The 25,940-nt window shown below is 40.8% G+C and overlaps 1 long non-coding RNA gene and 1 pseudogene across 1 annotated transcript; both read right to left on the minus strand.

The window, feature by feature from the left end:
* Window positions 1-25,656, minus strand: part of LOC121800720 — a 43,055-nt pseudogene extending 17,399 nt beyond the window's left edge.
* LOC121798818 lies at window positions 17,870-21,382 on the minus strand. Its single transcript, XR_006050096.1, has 3 exons — window positions 21,008-21,382; window positions 20,777-20,834; window positions 17,870-18,184 (listed from the first exon to the last, which is right to left on the minus strand). It is a non-coding gene; the product is annotated as an uncharacterized LOC121798818 (long non-coding RNA).
* Window positions 25,657-25,940: the final 284 nt, after the last annotated feature.

A 25,940-nucleotide genomic window follows, 5' to 3' on the forward strand; every position in this document is an offset into this window, starting at 1 on the left:
ATGGCAGAGCTTTCAGCCTATAATCATCTTCAGTCGCTCCTGCTGGTCTTCTCTGCGCTCTACAAATCTTACAAAATTCGTGAAGGAACTCATACGGCCCTTCATAGCTTTTCCCGCAGTATGTAGGTAGAATCGCTATGACATGAGGCTTCACGTCACAAGCAGTCTGTCCCGGGGTGACCACGATAGCTTGCGGTGGTTCTCCTTCGGTATGCGCATTCAGCGTACCGATCTCTGGATCTTCGTCCATGTTGGCAGCCATTCCTGGATTGCCTTCCAACAGTGGCAACTCCACGGGAATTGGTCCTTCTATGGTGTACTGTTCTTCGTCGCTACTCGTGTCTAGGTCAGACAGAGTTGTTGACAGGCCAGAACGAGTGGTCACAAGTATGGATCCTCGCTGAAGTATCTTCGGTTTCCACGGATTAGGATCCGAACTGCTTCTCATAAACTGAAACAAAAGAAAAAGAGAAAAAAAATTATACACAATATTTACGCCAAAGTATCACACACAATAGTATCTAAAACGCCATCCATCCCCGGCAACGGCGCCATTTGAAGAGGCTACGTGGTGCGTAGGTGTCGTTCAAGTGAAGATATATCCTACTGGCAGGATAAAGATCCTAACTAAGCCTAGACCTCGTCTTCAAAGATTCCTCAACCCACTTCTACTGATCAGTATAGTGGAGGTAAGGGTCGAATCCCACAGAGATGGTGCGTTTAAACTACTGCGGTGATAATTTGGAGGGTTGGTTAGCTACCACGCTCGGGTTGAGTTTCTACCTAGGCGAGTAATTAAAGGGTGGCGTCCTACTGACTAGGATGGGGGAGCAGATCATGGAATGCAACTGTGTACGTGGAAATGAGGGGACATGGTGTAACAGAAATTGTTTGGAAAGGACGGTATTTCTATTTTTGGCTAAACAGAATATTCAGAGTGTAGTGGAGGTAGTGGTGACTAGGCTGACAGATCTGCAGGTACAACCAGATGTGAAGGACAAAAGAAAGCAAAAGTAAATAAAAGTAAGGTGGTCCCCAATCTGGATGTGGACATCATCTTCTCCAACAACACAAATTAAACTCAGATAACAATTCCAGATCCAACCCGGCAAACGCAGATTAACAACTCGCAAACACAGATCTAAAACTAAGAAATCAAATCTGAAATCAAACGCTGAAACTGGACTTCTGCATGCTGGTCAACATGAAAGATCGATTCAGAAAATAAAACGAAGCCTTGCATGCAACGATCTACTTCCAGATCAAACAGTACTTGTTTACCTATCCTAAAGAAATTTGTTACGTAACAGAATTTAGAGATTTAGCACTTAAAACACCGAGAAACCTTAGATCTAAGCTAACTAGACAAGGAAAGAAAAGAACACTACAATGAACGAAACGGAAATCAACTTCATAGCATTAACACGTTCGGATATCCAAAGCAAGCACTTCAAAACAATAAAATCCCAAAATGCAACAGAAATCCAACGTAAAGACGGAGAACTAATTAAACTACGAAAGCAATTTAAAGATTGTTTGCCACTCCGGGCGATAAAATCTCTGACTGGAACTACGATCTAGCTAACTGGAACGGACGATGAATGGAAATTCTAGCCTGGGTTTATAACTTCCCTGCCCCGACTCTACCTAAAACTGGACTCTAGACTACGACGACGAAGAAGAAAGGAACACACAAACACAACACACAGAAACCATAAAACACGAACCATTGGGCAACATTTCCAACCTCCCTCCCTCGGGATCAGGTGCAATCCGCCTTAGAAGCCTTGAACTTCTGCCGCCCCCCCTTTCTCTCCCTCAGTCCATCGCTTGTCAAGATCGCCCACACTCTTGGTCAAACCACGAGGTTCACTCAGTCCTCGCACTTACCAGAACGTTAGTACTGAATCTCTCATCATGCTAAACCACATTGCTTTGGACTTGGATCCCCACTTGCAGCTACTGAAGGACTTTTAAGGCTTGTAACGGTGGCTTGTGGGTTTTGTATTGTTTTGGGTATTTTTTTCCTAAGGCTCTAAGGTTCACAAAACTTCTATTTAATTTATGAAGGGGTACTTGTGTGCATCGTCTTCTATCATTGTCTTTTCTTATCTGGTGCTCTTCTGGCTTAGTTTTCCAACTGTTAGTAGGCTTCTCCGTGGCTTCGCACCCTTAATTCCTTCATTTTTTTGGAGTGGTCAAATCTCTGACCATTTTCTCTTTTCTTTCTTTCTTTCTTCCTCTTTTTTTTTTTTTCGTGTCCTTCGCCACCCTTATCCCCTTCTTTTTTTGGACCTGGAATGTCTCCCTGGTCGATTTTCTTCTAACTTTCCTGCCCAGCTGTTTCTCTGCTTTTTTCACACACTTCTTCCTGGCCAGTAAGCTCCATTTGTTTCATGCCTTACACACAGTCCCAGGGGCTAGGGGTGTTTATCTGGGTATAAAAGGTTAAGAAAAAAGGGTTCTAAAGGTGGTGTTCCTTTCCTTTTTTTTGTTTTTTTTGTTTTTTTGGTTTTTTTTGTTTTTTTTTTTTTAAAACGGGGTTCCTACTGCCTTCAGTATTTGCTACCCCGTGATCACTTCACCCTAGCAAATTGTGGCAGCCTCTCTTTTTCTTTAAGTGTATGTGGAAAGTGGTTCCACTTTAAGGCTTATAACTCACATTTTAGAGGGCTTTCGTGTTTGGCTCTAAGTTGTGGGCTTTTCTCTCTCATACTCACATCATCCATACTGGTCAGGAGGTACTAAGGAGAGTGGTTTTCGGTTTTCCGCTTGTCTTATCTCCCTCAATTCCCCTCACCTCCAGCTCAGGACGGTTGAGTTTTAAGCCCAAATCAGCACACAACATAAAAAACTAGACCTAAAAAACACAAAACGAGCACAAACACATAACACACATATATTCATCATACTGGCCATTACGTCCCCCCCACCCCTTCTCAAGTGTCTGCCCCAGATAAGGCTGGGAAGTGGAAAAAGGTACTGGCCAGTGTGGTAGACACAAGGACAACAAACATCAAACAAAATAACACTCAAACAGAAACTTCTCACACTTAGGCTATGGAATAGGCTAAGTGGGGAGGTTTGAACACCGGACAAAACCACTAAACAAAAACACGTATATACAAAAGAAACCAGAAACATGCTACCAAGAAACAAACCCTAACAAGAATCTCACACTTAGACTATGGAATAGGCTAAGTGTTATGAAGTGGGGTTTGCTCGCAAACACAGATTATACTACCTAACCGAATACCACAACATAACAAAATACGAAAAGTTAAAAAAGCTTAAAAAAAACTAACTTGGTCAGTAGGGGGGGGTCTATCGAAGTCGCCTGCTCCTTCGTGGGGCAGGTGGTGCCGGTTGTTCCTTCGGGTTGTCCTCTTCCGTTCCAGTTTCATTTTCCTTCGCCGGCTCCTCTGCTCTTGCCGGCACCTCGGCGTCCGCTGTCTCTTGCTCATCTGCTACTACTCCGGTCTCTAGGATATGTGGTTCATCAGTCCGCCACCATGGCCACTCGGTCCTGCAGCTTGCTCCTTCCCTCCTCAGGTAGGTCATTTCTTCTAAGATGTTATCCATACTGGCTAACATTCTGTTCATTGCTTTTTGCATCTTGGAGTTTTCCTCCCCGAGATCTGATACGATAGCTTCCATGGCCGCCTGCCTCTGATGCATCATATCCTGCTCTGGCAGAGCCCTTCAACATCCTTTCCACAACTCCTGCCAGCTTGATCACCTCTGCCTTCAATTGCTGATTCTCCTCTGCCATTTCAGTGACTGTCCTTTCTAGAGCGGCTTGCCTCTGAGTCAGTATTCTCTGCTCCGCAGACTCCTTCAATACCTGTTCCATTGCTGACGCTAAACGAATCATCCTTCCCTCATCTGTCTATTTTCCTCAGCCATCTTTTCCACAGATTGTTTCAATTCTGTCTCGCCTCTGGTCATGTCCTGGTGCTTCCTGAGCTGTTGCTATCCGAGCAGTGGGTATTGCCTCTTCTCCCATCGCATAAAAGTGGAGCACGCCCTGCCTCATGTACACCGTGTTCGTTCGGACGAACAGAGGGGTGTCGAACAATCCTGGGGCGCTCACCATCGTTAGTGGGGTTTGGTCTTCGTCCTCCGAAACGGTGATGTTGTTCCTCATGAAGATTCCCAATATATGGCAGAGGGAAATATTCCGTGCTGGTGAGTTGCGACGAGGTGACATGTGTATGCAGTCCAGAACCCTAAGTGCAGCTTCTTGCCCTTTTTTTGCACACCATATAAGGTACAACTCCGTCATTGATGTCCGGACTGCCGAATTAGACTGTCCCAAAGATTGTAGTCTAAAAAAAGTTGAACCAGGCGTAAAACGGGGTCGCTAAGGTGGATCGATCGGGAGATCGTGGATTTGAACTGCCCTGCTCCGGGGTGAGTAAGTTCCTCCCAAGCCGACTGGGGCTCAAATTCCACATGCCGGCGGGGAATCCCCCGCTCCCTGTTTCTCCATTCAAGTCCTATTGCCTCCTCCAAACTGCATATACCCAACCTCACAGTCCACTCAATCAGATTCATCCTAATTTCTCCTCCAAATACCCTGAAGCTAACACACTCTATATCCAAATCAGTTGTGACTTCGAATCGAAAAGTTACGAAAAACTCCTTGGCCAATCGACCGGGACACTTAACTTCTCATTCCTCAATAACCATTCAAAACCCAACTCATGCAAAAGGGCTAGAAACGATTCACTAATTTGCAATTCATCTAAGGATGGGAGATGAATTACCTTTCCACACTTAACCTTCTTGCCTTTTGCGTTCTTTGTGCGGTAAACTGACTGGAGCTTCTTGTCGTCAAACAACTTCATCTCTTCCACAACGTCATCCGTGAGTTCCACCGTCCAACGCTTATACCGGAGTGGTTCGGCAGGTGGATGCAACAGTTCTCGATGATCGTTGGGGAGTTCCCGCTCCTTGTATTCCTCCTCTTCCATGGTTGTGTCGCTATCTGATTCAGATTCTTCACTGGCCTCGTACTCACTATCACTCTGTGTCTGCCGGTTTGATGGGGTCCTCCGGGCAGCCTCAGTGATCACTATGCCTGTGTTCGGGGTACGCATTCTTTTGGTTTTTGATTTTTCCTCCACAACGGTCTTGCCCTTTCTTTTCCTTTCTACTTGGTATCTAGCTTCCTCTTCCGCCTCGGTTGGTGGCGTCTCCTGGGTAGTGGAGCTACACTCTTTCTTGGCATCTTCCTTCTCCAATTGTTCGGGGCTCACTGACTCGGGTGCGAGGTCCAGTCCCTCAGCCACCCGCTCGGCTTCCACACCCTGATCCTCTTGCGCCGGACAGGGTTCGTCGTCACTCACGATCTCTAGGGGATCCTCCGCCGTGTTCGGTTTCGCCCTGTTGGGTGCCCACTTACCCAAACAACGTTGCGATTTCCTCTGCGGTTTGGGTGGCTCTGCCTTGGAGCCTGTCTTCACTACCAGTTTCCTTCTGACGGGGATCGGTTTAACTACCGGAGGTGCCCCTGGGGTGGATGCCTCTACCTCTGGTTCTGTTGTCTCTGTTCCTGCTTCCTTGGCTTCACTCTGCTTTTCCCTCTCCTCTTCTCCTTCTGACTGGGATGTCTTATCCTTCGGTATGGGTTCTCTAAGAGCTTGTTCATTCTCTCCTACTGATCTTGGTGCGAGGTCCAGACCCTCAGCCACCAAGTCAGTTGTCTCCTCTCTTCGGTTTACCCTGTTCATTATCGAGTCAAACTCCTCGTCCGTCATGAGGCCCTGTTTCCTGGCTGATTCGTTCAGATCTATCTCTGGCCGTCTTACTTCTTGAAATACTGGGTCCTTCTCGGGCGTCATTTTTGCTCCGCCACTCTCTCCCTGGGTTTCCCTTACTTGGCTGGACCTTTTCTTTCGCTCCTCAGAGTCGGAGCTGTAAAACGCGGCGATAGCTTCCAGGTCTGCCGAATCTGGTACCGAGGGTTCCGATGCCGCGGTGGCTGAGGGAGATCCTTCCTCCGACTGTAGTTCTGCGTGTCTGACCTGTGCATGAGGAATTCCACTGGGTGAGGTTCCTATGCCCCCCGTGTGGCCGAAATTGGTCAATGCCGCCGTCCAGTCCCTAGTCGGGTCTTGTTGGCGAAGGAATACCATTACGGCATCCAAAGAAATAGTGGCCGGCGGTTGAGCAGTCGGTGCGGGTGGTTGGTTCGACTGTGGTTGGGCCTCCGGGGTTTCTTCTCGCAGCGGCTGCGTATCTTGGGTGTTCGCACGACGGGGCTTGATTTTCCTCGCGATAGCTTTCTTACCCATGACTGTAATTTGTGATTTGACGGTAGAAATTAGGGTTTGGTTTGAGAACGATGGTTCTGTGAGAGGGATAGAGGAGAATTTCTTGAAAGGTATTTTGGAAATGAGGGTTTTTGAGGGAGAAAGGGAGGGTCGGTTGGTTTAGTTCGGATTAGAAATGGCAGTTGCAGGTGGTTTCAACCGGCTATCAGTGGTTACCGGTCATGCCGCTTCATGTGAAAAGTGGTTGGGCGACAGGCGTTGGTTCCTGATTGGCTAGCGTGTGTACTCTCTCTGCTCGACACCATTCCAGCACTGCCACCCTGCAAAAGCTGCACACGCTTAATTCAAATTTACGTCCTATCCACAATTTCCCTCTATACTTACCTATTACGGAAAATAATTCAAAATGGCACTTAAATACAAATTGGAGTGACACTAAATAGGTAATCTCTTGGTCAAAGTGTACCCCAACCTAAATTTAAGGCCCGAAAATATATTTTTGGATTTTTAGAAAATTTTCAAGCATGCAAAAATTAATTACGTATATACAGTATTTACATTCTCCTTAGGTAATTTGGAATCCTACCTGGCCAGTATATGCAGAATATTATCAAAAATGAAACTAGCCACGTGGAATTCCAAATTCCTATCTTACTAATCAGTATGTGACCTTAGTATGTGGTAGTAGTGGAATTTCATCCACTACCCCCACCTCACTATTATCCCTAAAGATTTTCAACCTATGTCCATTCACAACAAAAGGCTCAGAGTTAGAAAGACTCCCTGAAATCTCCACCGCTCCATTAGCTCGGAGGGCTGTTACGATGTACGGTCCTGTCCACTTAGATTTGAGTTTCCCGGGCATTAACTTCAATCTCGACTGGAAGAGTAGTACTTTCTGGCCAACATGGAGCTCCTTGGTTCTCAGATTTCTATCATGCCATAATTTCGTTCGCTCCTTGTACCACATGGCCGAGTCGAAAGATTCCAATCTAAGTTCCTCAAGCTCCTGTAATTGCAGCTTCCTTTCCTCCCCACAGGCTGTAGCATCCATATTCACTTTCTGTACTGCCCAGTATGCTCGGTGCTCGATCCCTACAGGTAAGTGGCACATTTTTCCAAAAACTATTCGGTAAGGGGACATACCAATGGGGGTCTTGTAGGCTGTTCGATATGCCCAGAGAGCATCCTCTAATCTCACGCTCCAATCCTTCCGAGAAGGATTTACAGTTTTCTCCAAAATCTTCTTTATCTCTCGATTAGAGATCTCCGCTTGACCATTGGCTTGCGGATGGTACGGGCTAGAAAGTCTATGGTGCACACCGTATTTCTTCATTAAGGCTTCAATTGTGCGATTACAAAAGTGCGTACCTTGATCTGATATGATCGCCCTGGGCACACCGAATCGACTGAAGATATGACTCTTTAAGAACTTAGCCACTTCCTTGGCTTCGCACGTGCTTGTGGCCTTGGCTTCTACCCATTTGGAGACGTAATCTACAGCAACTAGGATATACAGATTCCCATAGGATGAAGGAAACGGACCCATGAAGTCCATCCCCCATATGTCGAATAGCTCACAAACTATTATGGGCACCTGCGGCATTTCATCTCGGGCAGATATTCCACCGGTCAGTTGGCAACGCTCACAGCTCCGGCAGAACTCGTATGCATCTTTGTTGAGAGTTGGCCAGTAAAAGCCGCTATCCAAAATCTTCCTTGCCGTCTTCTTGGATCCGAAGTGCCCTCCACATGCTAACGAATGGCAGTGGGTCAACACATCCCGCTGTTCCCAGTCAGGAATGCACCTTCTTATCACTTGATCGGATCCTACCCTCCATAGGTAAGGGTCGTCCCAAAAATAATATTTTGCCTCACTCTTGATCTTCATTCGTTGGGCTTTGGTAACACTTGGTACCTCTGGAAGTTCTCCAGTTACTAGGTAGTTGGCCAGGTCCGCATACCATGGCTCCTGCCCTACCTTCTCTTTTCCTTTTGCTGCATCATTCTGACCAGTAAGTTTGTACACTTCTTCCCAATCAATTTTTCTGGGTGCAAAAATCACCTCACATAAGTGTTCCTCTGGAAACTTGTCGTGCACCTCCTCGTTGTTTCCTTCTTGCACTATTCTGCTCAAATGGTCTGCCACCTTGTTTTCGACTCCTCTCTTATCTTCCACCTCCCAATCAAATTCTTGCAACAAGAGTACCCATCGGATCAAGCGTGGTTTTGATTCTCTCTTGGTAACTAGATACTTAAGGGCTGCATGGTCAGTGTATACTACGACCTTAGATCCCAGCAAATATGGCCGGAACTTCTCGAAAGAAAACACCACTGCCAGCATCTCCTTTTCGGTGGTATCGTAATTCCGCTGGGCTTGATTTAGAGTCTTGGACGCATAAAAAATTATGTGCCTCCTCCCATCGATCTTCTGACCCAGCACGGCCCCTACCGCAAAGTCGCCGGCGTCGCACATTACTTCGAAAGGATGGTTCCAATCAGGAGCTCGTATGATAGGTGCGGATACTAATTTTTCTTTGAGAAGATCGAAAGCTGCCTTGCATTGCTCATCAAAAACGAACTCCACATCATTTTGAAGCAGTCTGGTAAGGGGTTGGGCGATTTTGGAGAAATCCTTTATAAATCTTCGATAAAATCCAGCATGTCCCAGGAAACCCCTTATTCCCTTCTGATCAGTAGGGAATGGTAATTTGGATATGACATCCACCTTGGCTCGATCCACCTGGATACCTCTTTCTGAGACTACGTGTCCTAGGACTATCCCTTCGGTGACCATAAAATGGCACTTCTCGAAGTTCAAAACCAGACTCTTTGCTTGACACCTTTCCAAAACTATGTCCAAATGATAAAGGCAAGAGTCGAACGAGTCTCCGTAAACCGTGAAGTCATCCATAAATATTTCTATGCACTCCTCAATCAAATCGGAAAATATGCTCATCATGCATCGTTGAAACGTACCTGGAGCGTTGCATAAACCGAAAGGCATGCGACGGTATGCATAGGTTCCAAACGGGCAAGTAAAAGTGGTTTTGTCCTGGTCCTCAGGATCCACGTGAATTTGGAAGTACCCGCTGTACCCATCTAGGAAGCAGAAAATTTTTTTCCCAGCTAATCTCTCTAATATCTGGTCCATGAAAGGCAAAGGAAAATGGTCCTTCCTTGTTGCGTTGTTCAGCTTCCGGTAGTCGATGCACATTCGCCAACCCGTGACCAGCCTTGTTGGAATCAGCTCGTTCCTCTCATTCTTGACAACTTGGATCCCGGATTTCTTTGGAACCATGTGGATCGGGCTGACCCACTCACTGTCCGGCACTGAATAGATAATCCCTAGCGACAACAACTTCAAGATTTCCTTTAAAATTTCCTCTCGCATGTTAGGGTTTACCTTCCTTTGAGCATCTCGATGAGCCTTCGCTCCCTCTTCTAGCCTGATGTGGTGCATGCAAACGTCGGGGCTTATCCCTACTAGATCTGTAAGGCTCCATCCGATTGCCTTCTTATTCCTATTCAACACAGTCAGTAGCCGCGATTCTTGTTCTTTTGTGAGACTGCTGTTGATGATTACGGGATATGAGTTCTCCTCCCCGAGGTAGGCATACTTCAAGTTCGATGGTAACTTTTTTAACTCGACTTGGGGTGGAAGTGTGTCTTCGGGTAGAGGGTTTTTCTGGGCCTCCCCGTCTTTCTTTAAGTCTTCCCCTGAAGGTTCTTCCGTACTGACTGGAAGCTTGGCCCCTGCGGCTCCAATGAACGCCGACTTTTGACAGAATTCCTTGATCGCTCCTTCTATTTCTTCGTCGGTCAACCCCTGGCTACTGATCAAATCACACCACGCAGCAGCTTCTTCGTCGGCCTGATCACAAGCATCTAAAGCTTGGAGTTTTTCCTGTAATAGTTCGGTCTCAAGAAAATCTTGGACTAGAGGGTCAATCACATCAACAAAGCATAGATTTTCAGAATCAATGGGTTTCTTCATGGCATCATTTATATCAAAAGTAAACTTCTCACCATTAAAATCAATGCAAATAGTCCCCTCGGCCATGTCCACTATTGTCTTAGCCGTTCTCAAAAAAGGTCTCCCTAACAAGACTCCACTAGACTCTCTCGCTTCATGCTCACTCATTTTGATCACATAAAAATCAGCAGGGTATGTGAACTCCTGTACTCTAACCAACACGTTCTCTAAAACTCCCTCAGGGCTTATGCACGACCTATCAGCCAGCTGGATCAACACCCTAGTGTTTGACAGCCTCACTCCTTTCAGTCGGTTATAGATCGATAATGGCATGACATTAATGGAAGCTCCAAGATCACACATCGCATGTTCAACCTTCACATCCCCTATAGTTATGGGTAAAGTGAACATACCTGGATCGGCCCTCTTGGGCGGCAGTTTCTCTTGCACAATTGCGGATGCGATCCCTTCCACCATGATTTGTCCATCTTTTTGAGCTTTCCCGGCTATGAAATCCTTAATGAATTTTCCGAGCGGGGGTAGTTTCACGGCTTGGAGGAATGGTATGGTGACGTCCAACCTTCCAAAAATCGACAAGTAGTCGACCGGGTTCTCTTTCTTCCTCTTTGTAACAAATCGGAATGGGAATGGTTTCTCCCCTTTTTTCTCTTCTACGGGTTCCTCAGCAACTTTCTTTGGTAGCTCTTGGGTCCGAGCCTCCATTCTGGGATTTTTCTCTTGAGGAGGTTCCTTCCTGGTCAGTAAGGCATCGGGATGAATACAACCCTATATATATATATATATATAGGGATGTATTCATTTTCTTTTTGTATCTTTTGTTCTTTGTTCTTTTTAATCTCAACCCCACGATTTTGTCATCCGACAGTTAGATTGGTGCCACGTTTCATTTAATAATGCAGATTTTCAGTTGAATAATGCACACCGACTTATAATGCACCATTATAGTGTAATAATGCAGATTTTCAGTTGAATAATGCACACCAACTAATAATGCACCATTATAGTGTAATAATGCAGATCATCTGGACCGTTGATGAATGAGATCTAACGGCTTATATTAAGAAGAATAAAGGATCTAAGGGATGAATAGGAGAATAACGCTCCACTATATATATATATATATATATATATATATATATATATAGGGTTGTTTTATATACCAAACTAATTTTAAACGCTAAACATCAAACACATCTTTATAAAACAACGCGGAGTTCATTACAATTTTATTTGTAGTTCATTATATGGAATTCAAAGATTTAAAAACAATGACATCATCTAGCATAATATAAAGATCTGAAGTTTATTATAAGTTTGTTATTAGTTCATTATAATGAACTTCAGGTTGTCTTGTAATGATGTTGTTCGGCGTTTAAGGTTTAAGACTAGTTTGGTATTGATCACAGTCCATATATATATTTATATATATATAGGATAGTGATCAAGATATAACTAATCTTAAGTGTATAACTAGAGAACAAATCTCAGCCACACATCTTAATGGAACAAATATTATTTATTTTAATTATTGAAAATATGCTGAGGGTATTTTAGGAAATTACAATATGAAATTTAAACCTCCCCCATCTTCTTCACGCTGGTTGAGTGAATTCCTCTCTTCACAAATTGAAGAAGACCTCGTAGGCCGCTTCGCGGAGCTCATCGCGATTGAGTCCTCCGATCTCGCTGAACGAAGACGAGAGGTCGGTGGGTGTTTCCGGTCGGTGGGTGGTGGCAGTCGGCGAGGAGGGGGCACTGTGGTGGTTAACGTTAATGCGGAAATCACGACCCATAGACGACGGGATCGAATTTCCGGAAAGGGAAATCTGCGTCGTCAAGAATGCGGAAATTACGTGGTTTCCTTTTCTTTCTCCTTCCAATCTGCATCAATTACGTCGCCGATTCACAGAATTTCCTCTGCGCCTTAGGCAGTGTTTCTGGATCATCTGCTTAGAATGCAGATTTCTTGTGTGTATGCTTTATCGCGTAGTGTATGATATAATTGAATAAGTTTTAATTTAGGAGATCTCTGTGATTACGATTTCTTCGCAATTTCTTAGCTTTGTTTTTCCAAAAGAGGGTTAATAGTTTTAATAGAGAGGGAATCAATTTTCAACACATAATATATACGTTCATGGTAATAACACCCTACTTCATGCAGGAATTGTGAAAATAGATTTTTATGTATCTAAACTCAAATAGATAATGAATGTCAATATCAATTTGGGATAACTCTATAAAAATATGGATAAATTGGCACATCACTCTTAGCATGATTTTACTTCACTCTTATTCACAAAACACATCACTCTTACTCAGATTTTACTTCACTCTTGTTCACAAAACACATCAATTTTACTCAGATTTTACTTCACTCTTATTCACAAAACACATCACTCTTACTCAGATTTTACTTCACTCTTGTTTACAAAACACTTCACTCTTACTCAGATTTTACTTCACTCTTGTTTACAAAACACTTCACTCTTAGCGTGATTTTACTTCACTCTTGTTTACAAAACACTTCACTCTTAGCATGATTTTACTTCACTCTTGTTTAAAAAACACATCACTCTTAGCATGATTTTACTTCACTCTTGTTTACAAAACACTTCACTCTTAACATGATTTTACTTCACTCTTGTTTACAAAACACTTCACTCTTAACATGATTTTACTTCACTCTTGTTTACAAAACACTTCACTCTTAACATGATTTTACTTCACTCTTGTATACAAAACACTTCACTCTTAGGCATGATTTTACTTCACTCTTGTTTACAAAACACTTCACTCTTAACATGATTTTACTTCACTCTTGTTTACAAAACACTTCACTCTTAGCATGATTTTACTTCACTCTTGTTTACAAAACACTTCACTCTTAACATGATTTTACTTCACTCTTGTATACAAAACACTTCACTCTTAGGCATGATTTTACTTCACTCTTGTTTACAAAACACTTCACTCTTAACATGATTTTACTTCACTCTTGTTTACAAAACACTTCACTCTTAACATGATTTTACTTCACTCTTGTTTACAAAACATGAGTCACTAAATTAATTTCATCAAGAAACTAAAATTAAAAATACCTTCTCTATAATTAATTCCATTTTCCCCACCAGATTTACATCTTTTTGATTTAAATCTTCAAACTAACAAAAATAAAAAAAATCAAAACCAGGGTAGATGAAAAGTGAGCTTCAATTCCCTCAATATTTAAATCCTTTTACACTGCATTCTATGGCAGCTTAAAATAGCAATGGCAAAGAATTTGAAGCTCAGAATTTGCAGAGCCATCGCCACCACTCTGCAGTCCTGCCGCTCCAAACATCCTTCTTATCTCCCAACAGATCCTATCCCTTCACTCTCACACCCCTCCGAATTCCCCCAACCTCACGCCGCCAACCACCCGCCGCAATTCAATTGCCAAAACGAAAAAAATGGCACGCTGAAGAGGTACGAGGTGCGTAGGTGTCGTTCAAGTGAGGATATATCCTACTGGCAGGATAAAGATCCTAACTAAGCCTAGACCTCGTCTTCAAAGATTCCTCAACCCACTTCTACTGATCAGTATAGTGGAGGTAAGGGTCGAATCCCACAGAGATGGTGCGTTTAAACTACTGCGGTGATATTTTGGAGGGTTGGTTAGCTACCACGCTCGGGTTGAGTTTCTACCTAGGCGAGTAATTAAAGGGTGGCGTCCTACTGACTAGGATGGGGGAGCAGATCATGGAATGCAACTGTGTACGTGGAAATGAGGGGACATGGTGTAACAGAAATTGTTTGGAAAGGACGGTATTTCTATTTTTGGCTAAACAGAATATTCAGAGTGTAGTGGAGGTAGTGGTGACTAGGCTGACAGATCTGCAGGTACAACCAGAGGTGAAGGACAAAAGAAAGCAAAAGTAAATAAAAGTAAGGTGGTCCCCAATCTGGATGTAGACATCATCTTCTCCAACAACACAAATTAAACTCAGATAACAATTCCAGATCCAACCCGGCAAACACAGATTAACAACTCGCGAACACAGATCTAAAACTAAGGAATCAAATCTGAAATCAAACGCTGAAACTGGACTTCTGCATGCTGGTCAACATGAAAGATCGATTCAGAAACTAAAACGAAGCCTTGCATGCAACGATCTACTTCCAGATCAAACAGTACTTGTTTACCTATCCTAAAGAAATTTGTTACGTAACAGAATTTAGAGATTTAGCACTTAAAACACCGAGAAACCTTAGATCTAAGCTAACTAGACAAGGAAAGAAAAGAACACTACAATGAACGAAACGGAAATCAACTTCATAGCATTAACACGTTCGGATATCCAAAGCAAGCATTTCAAAACAACAAAATCCCAAAATGTAACAGAAATCCAACGTAAAGACGGAGAACTAATTAAACTACGAAAGCAATTTAAAGATTGTTTGCCACTCCGGGCGATAAAATCTCTGACTGGAACTACGATCTAGCTAACTGGAACGGACGATGACTGGAACTCGGGAACATTCTGAACGTCAGGTGATCATGGCTCGGCGAGGCAAGAAGTGGGACACGGCTGAAAGACTGAAATTACCGAGAGAACTCTCTACCTAAAGATGATGGTGAATTGAAGTCTATCCGAGGCTCCTTCTCTCTCCAACTTGGCTACCTTTTATAGGGAGGCTACCCTTGATTTTAGGGTAAATCCTCGCTGCAATTTGACTTCTTTGCCCTTAATTGTGGGTAATCCGTCCCGGCTATCCGTCTTCTTCATCTCAAGCCGTTTTAGCACGTATACGGATCAGTATGAGACCATGCTGGCGCTTTTTCTACCCGAACACTCCGGAACTTCCCTACTGGCCAGAACACTTATCCTGCACACTTTGAGCAACTGCTTTGCAAATATAATCATTTAAACCTGTAATACTGACCAGTAACCGAGGCCTAGAATACGACTTATCACACGCCGTCGCCGAAATCCCCGCGGTAGGGCTTCTTCTCCGCCGCCTACTTCCGCTTGCTCGGATTCTCGGAGCTCAACGAAGAACGCGGGTTCGTTCTCAAAGAATTGAATTTGTGAATTTGCCAATGACGTAATTTTGGTTGTAATGACAATTATACCCTGCCTTGTTATTGTGGAGTAAATTTGTGATTGAGGGAGTTAATATCTCCTTAAATTCAAAAATTAATACTAGCCCTTGATTTTTTTGATCTTGTGGCCATGATTTATTCTCTAGTTATAGGTTTAAGGGTGTTTGCCATAGATCATGACCCTATATATATATATATATATATATATATATATATATATATATATAGGGATGTGATCATATCCTTTTCCCATCTTTTGTTCTATTTCCTTCTCAATCTCGACCCTCTATTTTCACGATCTGATGGCCGAAATTTAAGCTTGTTTTCATTATTTATATTATTAAATTAATTCGAAAAGGGCATTGTTGGGAGAGTTTTGTTGCAGCGGTTATTTCAATTCCATAATTCTCTCCATTAAGTTTGGTAAGTATATTTTCTAATTTATTTTCCATATTTAATTCTTCTCTCATCCATTTTCACCGTTTACATTGCTGCAAATCAGAAAACTCAAATTCAATTCGTCTGCATTAATTTGGAGAAGTTACTATAGATTTTCTTCATAAGTTTTGGTGTTTTCAATTAGGGAAGAAGGTATTTTAGTTTGTTTTTATTTCGTATTCCTTCGTAATTTCTCTTTCTTCTCTCACATACTTGACTCGCTTTTCTACGTTGAACACGTATGGTGGTGTAGTTTCTCGCCTAAACACAAATTCTGGAGGTATTCCTCGATTGGTTTCATTTTTTTTAACAATAAGAAAGTAATTTAGTTAATTTCTTCATTGTATTGCAGCAAATAATGTACGAAAAGTATCTAATAATGCGCACGGATCATTGAATAATGCACAGATTTAATAGAATAATGTGGAAAGGAAATTGAATTCATGCTCTTTGGGTTTAGCAATCTATGGGGCTAGGTTGTAGTACCCACTCACAAACGGAACCATCACAAAGGGAAGAGAGTATGAATAATTCCCCTTGGGTTTAGCAACCCATGGGGCTAGGTTATAGCACCACCACATAATTCAATTTTATTTTTTAATGCGTTTAAGATTTGGTACGACAAATAATGTACCAAAAGTATCTAATAATGCGCACGGATAATTGAATAATGCATATATTTAATAGAATAATGTTGAAAGGAAATTGAATTCAGGCCCTTTGGGTTTAGCAATCTATGGGGCTAGGTTGTAGTACCCACTCACAAACGGAACCATCACAAAGGGAAGAGAGTATGAATCATTCCCCTTGGGTTTAGCAACCCATGTGGCTAGGTTATAGCACCACCACAGGAATTCAATTTTATTTTTTAATGCGTTTACGATTTGGTACGACAAATAATGTACCAAAAGTATCTAATAATGCGCACTGATCATTGAATAATGCACAGATTGAAGAGAATAATGTTGAAAGGAAATTGAATTCTTGCCCTTTGGGTTTAGCAATCTATGGGGCTAGGTTGTAGTACCCACTCACAAACGGAACCATCACAAAGGGAAGAGAGTATGAATCATTCCCCTTGGGTTTAGCAACCCATGGGGCTAGGTTATAGCACCACCACAAGAATTCAATTTTATTTTTTTAATGCGTTTAAGATTTGGTACGACAAATAATGTACCAAAAGTATCTAATAATGCGCACGGATCATTGAATAATGCATAGATTTAATAGAATAATGTTGAAAGGAAATTGAATTCTTGCCCTTTGGGTTTAGCAATCTATGGGGCTAGGTTGTAGTACCCACTCACAAACGGAACCATCACAAAGGGAAGAGAGTATGAATCATTCCCCTTGGGTTTAGCAACCCATGGGGCTAGATTATAGCACCACCACAAGAATTCAATTTTATTTTTTAATGCGTTTAAGATTTGGTACGACAAATAATGTACCAAAAGTATCTAATAATGCGCACGGATCATTGAATAATGCATAGATTTAATAGAATAATGTTGAAAGGAAATTGAATTCTTGCCCTTTGGGTTTAGCAATCTATGGGGCTAGGTTGTAGTACCCACTCACAAACGGAACCATCACAAAGGGAAGAGAGTATGAATCATTCCCCTTGAGTTTAGCAACCCATGGGGCTAGGTTATAGCACCACCACAAGAATTCAATTTTATTTTTTAATGCGTTTAAGATTTGGTACGACAAATAATGTACCAAAAGTATCTAATAATGCGCACGGATAATTGAATAATGCACAGATTGAAGAGAATAATGTTGAAAGGAAATTGAATTCTTGCCCTTTGGGTTTTGCAATCCATGGGGCTAGGTTGTAGTACCCACTCACAAACGGAACCTTCACAAATGGAAGAGAGTATGAATCATTCCCCTTGGGTTTAGCAACACATGGGGCTAGGTTATAGCACCACCACAAGAATTCAATTTTATTTTGTAAAACTACTCATACAAATCAGAACAAAAGCGTCTCATACACATATACATTATAGGACACAAATCGTCCATTACTGAGTAAATAAAATCCATTACACTGAAATGTTTCCACATTATGTTAATAAGTTATAACTACTCATAAAATCAGAACAAAAACGTCTCTGAAACATATCCATTACATGACACATATCGTCCATTACTGGGTGAATAAAATACATTACACATAAATATTTTTACATAATGTCTATTAGTTATAACTAATCCCTAACGTTGATGATATCTAAACCCTAGAGGTATGACTGGAACTCGTGGACTTTGCCGACGGTTGTGTTACTTACTCCATAGTACACCCTAGCCCACGAGATTGCTAAACCCTTGGAGAGTAAATTAAAACATCAACCGCCTTCTCTATGTTCATTCTCAGTTGCTTAGTCCCTGTCAAGCAGCAGCAACATGCATCATGAAAAAGAAACATAATTCAAGGATATAGGAAAATAATGCATTCACATATGAACATAATGCAGAGATTATATGAACTAATGAATGTATAAATATTACATTTGTTATCTGACAATTTACAACAACAATGACCATAATGCATTCATATTTTCAAATAATGTAGTCACAATCGCAAATAATGAAGAGATTTTAACAAGTAATGAACAAGCAGATTTTCAATTTACTCTTTCACAATCTATAACCATGCTAACAACATTCATAATGTAATCACATAGGTAAATAATGCATTGATATGTACTTATAATACAAAGAATGTAACACTAAATACCTTTCAGGTTTTTATGTATAACTCAGAATTACACATAATTCAAGGATTTAGGAAAATAATGCATTCAAATATGAACATAACGCAGATATTATATGAAATAATGAATGTATAAATATTACATTTGTTATCTGACAATTTAAAACAGAAATGACCGTAATGCATTAACATGTTACAATAATGTAGTCACATTGGCAAATGATGAAGCGATTTTAACAAGTAATGAACAAGCATATTTTCAATTTACTCTTTCACAATCTATAACCACACTAAAAACATTCATAATGTTATCATATAGGTACATAATGCATTGGTGTACAGTTTTAATACACAACATATTACACTAAATACATTTCCTCTTTTACTGTATAACACAAAATTACACATAATTAAATGATATAGAAAATAATGCATTCACATATGAACATAATGCGGAGATTATATGAACTAATGAATGCATAAATATTACATTTGTTATCTGACAATTTAAAACAGAGATGACCATAATTCATTCACATGTTAAAAAAATGTAGTCACAATGGCAAATAATGAAGAGATTTTAACAAGTACAGAACAAGCAGATTTTCAATGTACTCTTTCACAATCTATAACCATGCTAACAACATTCATAATGTAATCATATATGTACATAATGCATTGATGTACAAATTCAATACACAGAATGTAACACTAAATACCTTTCCTCTTTTACTATAGGCTCACCCTCTTGCTGGATATATATACATGTAACCACTTAACCATCCAAATAATGCAATCACAGAATCAAATAATGAAGATGTTATACCAAGTAATGAACAAACAGATTTACAACAGGATCCAACATAATGCAATCACATTTTCAAATAATGACCGTAATGCATTAACATGTTACAATAATGTAGTCACATTGGCAAATGATGAAGCGATTTTAACAAGTAATGAACAAGCATATTTTCAATTTACTCTTTCACAATCTATAACCACACTAAAAACATTCATAATGTTATCATATAGGTACATAATGCATTGGTGTACAGTTTTAATACACAACATATTACACTAAATACATTTCCTCTTTTACTGTATAACACAAAATTACACATAATTAAATGATATAGAAAATAATGCATTCACATATGAACATAATGCGGAGATTATATGAACTAATGAATGCATAAATATTACATTTGTTATCTGACAATTTAAAACAGAGATGACCATAATTCATTCACATGTTAAAAAAATGTAGTCACAATGGCAAATAATGAAGAGATTTTAACAAGTACAGAACAAGCAGATTTTCAATGTACTCTTTCACAATCTATAACCATGCTAACAACATTCATAATGTAATCATATATGTACATAATGCATTGATGTACAGTTTCAATACACAGAATGTAACACTAAATACCTTTCCTCTTTTACTATAGGCTCACCCTCTTGCTGGATATATATACATGTAACCACTTAACCATCCAAATAATGCAATCACAGAATCAAATAATGAAGATGTTATACCAAGTAATGAACAAACAGATTTACAACAGGATCCAACATAATGCAATCACATTTTCAAATAATGAAATCACATCAGCAAATAATGCAATCACATAGTGGAATAATGCAATCATAAGACAAGCATGCTGCAGCATACATGATATATATATATACATGTAGCCACTTAACCATCCAAATAATGCAATCATATTTGTTATCTACCAATTTACATCAGAAATGACCATAATGCATTCACATATTAAAATAATGTAGGCACATTTTAAAAATAATGAAGAGATCATGTCTTGTAATGAACAAACACATTTTCAATTTACTTAATCACAATCTAAAACCAAAGCAACAACATTAACAATGTACTCATACAAGAAACATAATGCATTGACATACCAAAATAATGCATAGACCATGTGATTAAATGAATATAAACAAAGTGCATTCGTTATATGCCGATTGAAATCGCATATGCGCAAACTGCATTCACATATTAAAATAATGTAATCACTTTGACAAATAATGCACATTTAATATCAAGTAATGCTGGAACAAGCCAACATTGACTGATTTTATGCACAAAAAATTAAAAACAACACGCATAATGGATACAGTGGACAAATTAATTCACAAAAATTATTAAAATACTGTGCAAATTATGGTAAACCATGTGGGATTACAATCCAAACATACAAAGCAATTACAGTTGAACGCGAAACACAAAAGCTCACCAATCTTGCTGGGATTGCTGCGAATTGGTGGGCCGTCCTCTTTTCGGCATTTTAAGATCTACGCAGGAATTCAACCAAACAACAGGGAGTTAGATTGTAGTACCAAATCCGGTCGATTGGTGGTAATCGGGTTAATTGTGGTGTGGGTGTTGTGTTCCTATCGATTATTGGAGAAAGGGTTATTCAAACTCGAAAAGTGAAGCAGTTCAATAACATTCGGAAAAACCCTACCTCTGCTTAGAACGCGTTGGAGTAATGTTCGGAACCGACGACAAGCATGGAATTCGATTGAAAAACGGTTTAATTACCGATAACAATGTCCGCGGCGGCTAGGGATTTGCTAGTCGGATGGAATTTGAGAAGGATAGTGGAGAGATAAGGGGAGTAAATGCGGTTTGTAAAGAATGAGGCGGTAGATGGAATTCAGTGGGTGTATCCCGCTAAATTCGCGCCTCCTCGTTTTCCCCAGATTTGATACTATAAAATTACTAATTCACCCTCATAATGCACGAAATAGTCGAAATAATGAACTACGGGGTGCTTAATTACTAATCAAATCCGGGTCGTTCATCTCGTAGATCCAATGATCCAAATCGAATTGGAACTTAAATCTAATGATAGAAAAGGACATTAACATGACCCTATATATATATATATATATATATATATATATATATATATATATATAATATATATATATATATAATTGAATAATACCCCATCGGTTGCGAGCACAATAAAGTGGTGATGAGTAGTTATGCGGCTGTGGGTGAGGTGAGGCACAGAAATGAGGCAGTAGTCCCCGAAGGCCCTCGATATGGCCAGCCCCGGAGACTCCTCGTGTGGCAGCCACAGCCTAGGTACACCCGCCCCGTTGCACTCACTAATCTGTGACCAAGTTATTCGCATATATATATATATATATACAAACATATTCACTCAGCAATATTCGAGTATGAAAAATGATCACAAAGCGGACACTTAGGCTTCATGTCAACCGTGAGCAGCTCTGCCACCAAGTTGCCAGTGGTCTCAGAGTAGGTGGCCAACACAGCGCGACAGTCCCCAACGTTGGCTATGAATATGTCATCTCCCTATTTAACAAAACAAGTTTTAAATCAAGCATCAACACTAAAGAGTTTTAATTAAGATATATATTGTAGAATGCGTCGAGGGTGCTGAAGCTCCTTGTCGATTGCAGCGCACGTCTTGAGATACGAGGGTTTCCATATGTTGAAGGGAGAGGAGGAAGGTTGAGCAATTAGCGTGTGTTGCCAAGTGCAGAGGAGAGAGGAATGCATGGCCTCTCTCACTTGATTCGCCACGAAATGGCCCCACGCCCCGTGCCCGTCGAAGATCATGTCACTTTGGCATCCAAAGTCCTAAAATTCAACAAGATCATCATGCTATTTATATATGGATAAATGCGAAGTAGATAGATAGATATAGATAGATGCCAGCGGTCTTAGTTGGTGGCCTTGTCGCCTTTCTTCGTGAAAACAGAAGCGGAATTGAGAGTGCCTGAGCTCCTCAACACCAACTCATTTTTCTGGGCGTCTCTTCCATTTCCATCACGCTTCTGCTTTGCTGTTGATAGATGCCCCATACTCCTCTGTTATAAAAGAAGGAATAGTTAGTTGTTTATTTGAAGTCTATATGGAAAAAGAAGAGCAAGTGAAGCTCACATTTAATGAGAAAACAAGGGAGTGGTCGGGAAGATGACGTCACTTGAGCTGAGAATTTTAGCATAAAAATCATGGATATTTTTTGTTGTGAGTTTTGGACGTTGTTTTCATATTGGAAAGATAGCATAGTCGGGGAACCGTGACTAGTGGTGGGGGTGTAAGAAGCGGGAAAAGAATTAAGGGAAAATAAAATCAAACATTGGTTGCGAGACATGACTAATCAAGTGCTGATACATAGAAGAAAAGATACTCGATCATGAAAATTCGAGTAATTATTCGTAAAATTTCAAAATATCATAGTTTCGAACAAAATAGACATGAGTCTTTTAAGATGCACAACGGAAGCAAATGAACGCGGTTCCATGTATGAAGACATGAACCTCCGAGAGTCAAAATCTGACTGAATTAAATGTCTTGTCTCAATAGCACTTCCTTCACCACTTCGCTGCTCAACCTGCACATTTAGAAATATATGCAGGGCTGAGTACAAAAGTACTCAGTGAACACATTGCCGAAAAATACAAATATACATTTAAAAATATTGTCAAGCCATCGTCACAGTAACACTCGAGGGTTTATTGAAAATGCCTGAGTTTACTAAAAATATTCACATTGGACTGCAGTCCCTTTTTCCTGTACTTAGCCATATCTGATCACATTGTGCAGTTGAGATGGTGTTCTCGCACGGTCACCTTCCCTGCCCATCATGTCAGAGGTATTCTTGTGCCGGGAAGGTGGCCACCTTCCAGGGTCACCTTCTCTGCCGTTCACAGTCAGAGGTTCCAAGTAGGGACACCACCCTACCAGGACTCAAACTCGAATCGATTCACATATATCATCATTCATAATTCACTTGGCCGTAGCCAACAGATAGGCATCATACACAAAATATTTATGGCAAGACAACATCCTTAAAAATAACGAACATGAGTTCGTGTTTTCACAAAATACGATTTGTATTTTTAGTATAAGAAAGCTCACCTCGCATGCTTTCCAATATTTTTTTGAAAACAATTCCCCGCTCCATAATTTTTACCTTTCTCTCAATTCTCCCCTTTTGAACACAAAATGCAAGGTAAATTTAGCTTCAAGAGTATACAATAACTTGATGACATGCATAATATTTTATTTTGCTTCTTTTTTAAGCCCATCTCTTCAATTAATTTGGCACCGTTCGATTACTAAATTAAATTCAGATATTTAAACTTAATTTCACTAATAGAAGAACCAATACTAATTTAATTAGTATATATAAAAAAATTAGTTGAACTCAACGTAGGCAAAGAAAATTGCTTGCATCTCTTCCGTAAAGAGTTATTTTCAAAGATAGGCCAAGATTTCTTTCTCAAATTGTAGTCTAATTAATTAGATTTTCAGAAATGGGACTTCTGGGATTATTTCACTACAACCTAACTTATTCCCTAAATATTCTACGACTCTATGATAGGCCCAAAATAATTACAATTCAAAGAGACCCACATATAAACATTCTCCCTTTCCTCCTTCACCACTAAATCCCTAAATCCCTCCACAAAATGGAACAGCCCCCTTTTCTCCTCTTACTTCCGCTGCTGCAACTTCCAGCACCGCCGTCTGCCGCCGGCGGCGGCCTCCATCTCCTCTCTCTCCCTCTCTCTCACGGCCTACTCCACCGCCGACGCTGCGGTGAGCACATCGACTCTCTGCCGTCATGCATCGCCGATCTACCCTCTCTCTTTGTTTCTCTCTCTCCGGCACAGCCACAGATGTTGCTTCCACCGCGTGCAGCCCCCAGTCGCCGTCGTAATCTCCAGATCTTCCTCTCCCCTTGGGTCCGTCACTGTTGTTGCTGTACGCGCGGCGGCTCGCCGTCGCATCCCTCCACCTCTCTCTCTCTCGGTATCCGCCGCCATCTCCGGTCGCCGCTGCCACGCACCGCCTCAGCCTTCTCTCTTTCTCCATCCGTCCGTTTCTCTTCTCTCTCTCATCTCTCCCTCTTTCTTTTCTTTCTCCTCTATCTCTCCCCCTCTCGGATCTACTCATACCGCCACCACCGCTGCTGCGCGCGCGGCGGCTGACCGTCGCTGCTGTGCATTCACAGGCAGTGGCTTCGCCGCCTCTCCTCTGCACCTCGCCATTCTCCGACAGGTGAGGTAGGAAAATTTTATTTTTATCGTTTTCCCCCTTTGTTATATTTTCTATAGATTAAATCCTGGATTTAAAAGTTTGGGTTTTAAATTGTAGAGTCGTCAAGGCTGCGATTTTAGTGATGGATTTGGAGGGGTGGGGGCTGTCACCGTCGACTCCGGGCTGCCGAAGAGCACAGAATCGTACTCACGAGATAAGTTTTCCAACTAAGTGGTTATTATTAGCTGTAGAACTAAATTGTCTATTTTATAAATTTGGTGAATTTTGAACTATCGTATCTACTGGGAAGACTTAATGGTGAAACAAGTTAATCTTGGTGTTTATTGTTAATATTTGGGTAGATTCTACTTCCAACTACATATATGCATGCTTGCACATATATGAATAAAAAGGAAGGTTTGGGGTTTACCTTGTTGATGTGGAAGGTAAAGTGTTGGATTGTAGTGTTTGAGTCTACGCAATCTCCCTCCTCGGACTCCTCTTTCCTTTGTGGGGTTGGTGTGTACAGAGAAATTTGGATGTGTGATGGTGATGTGGGTGAGTGAAAGAAAATGATTTGCATAAACGTACATATACATAGAAGATGGCAAGTTTAGACCCGCCAGTGGACACTCTTGGTAAAAAAAAAAAAAAAAAAAAAAAAAAATATATATATAGAAGATGGCAAGTGGCATAAAAGATAGTGGCAAGTGGCATAAAAAATGGCAAGTGCCGTGTATCTTTCAAATATTCTGTCAGAGGATAAGGTTATCTACATTAAATATTTTAATGCAGCATTTAATGCTGTTGATACATAGGATCGACCCTTTTTATTTATTTATTGAATTAATTATTTAAGTATTTGTTTACTTATTCTTTTAATTTGATGTAGGTATAATCGGTTCATGTTCGTGGCTGTCTGCGCTGAAGTACCCGATTTTCTTAGAACGCATGATGTATAGATTAAATTTTGTTGGACTTTTGTTGGATGTATCGGACATTAAGATTTTAAATTTTGGGGTCTTAATTATTTATTCACTTCCCTATCGTCAAACAAACAACGATAATTTAACGTAGTTCGGATTTAATCGCATAAAAGTTACTTATATAGATAATCAAGCTAATAATATAATTAATAATAATATTGGCTTAGCGGCTCGTTACAGTGCACCACAGCAACAACAACAGGGGTTCTTTAATCCCTCTGCACACCTGCTTCAATTAGTTCCAAGGTCTCCATCAAGTTCCTACTCGATTGCCACTCCATCAGAATTTAACTATGGGACAAGCTCTTCTTCAAGCTGGTACCCTGACTCAGGAGCCACTCATCATGTGTCAAATGATCTCAACAATCTCAACATCAACTCAGAGTA

This window comes from Salvia splendens, chromosome 4 (assembly GCF_004379255.2).
Source record: "Salvia splendens isolate huo1 chromosome 4, SspV2, whole genome shotgun sequence".
Taxonomy (NCBI): domain Eukaryota; kingdom Viridiplantae; phylum Streptophyta; class Magnoliopsida; order Lamiales; family Lamiaceae; genus Salvia; species Salvia splendens.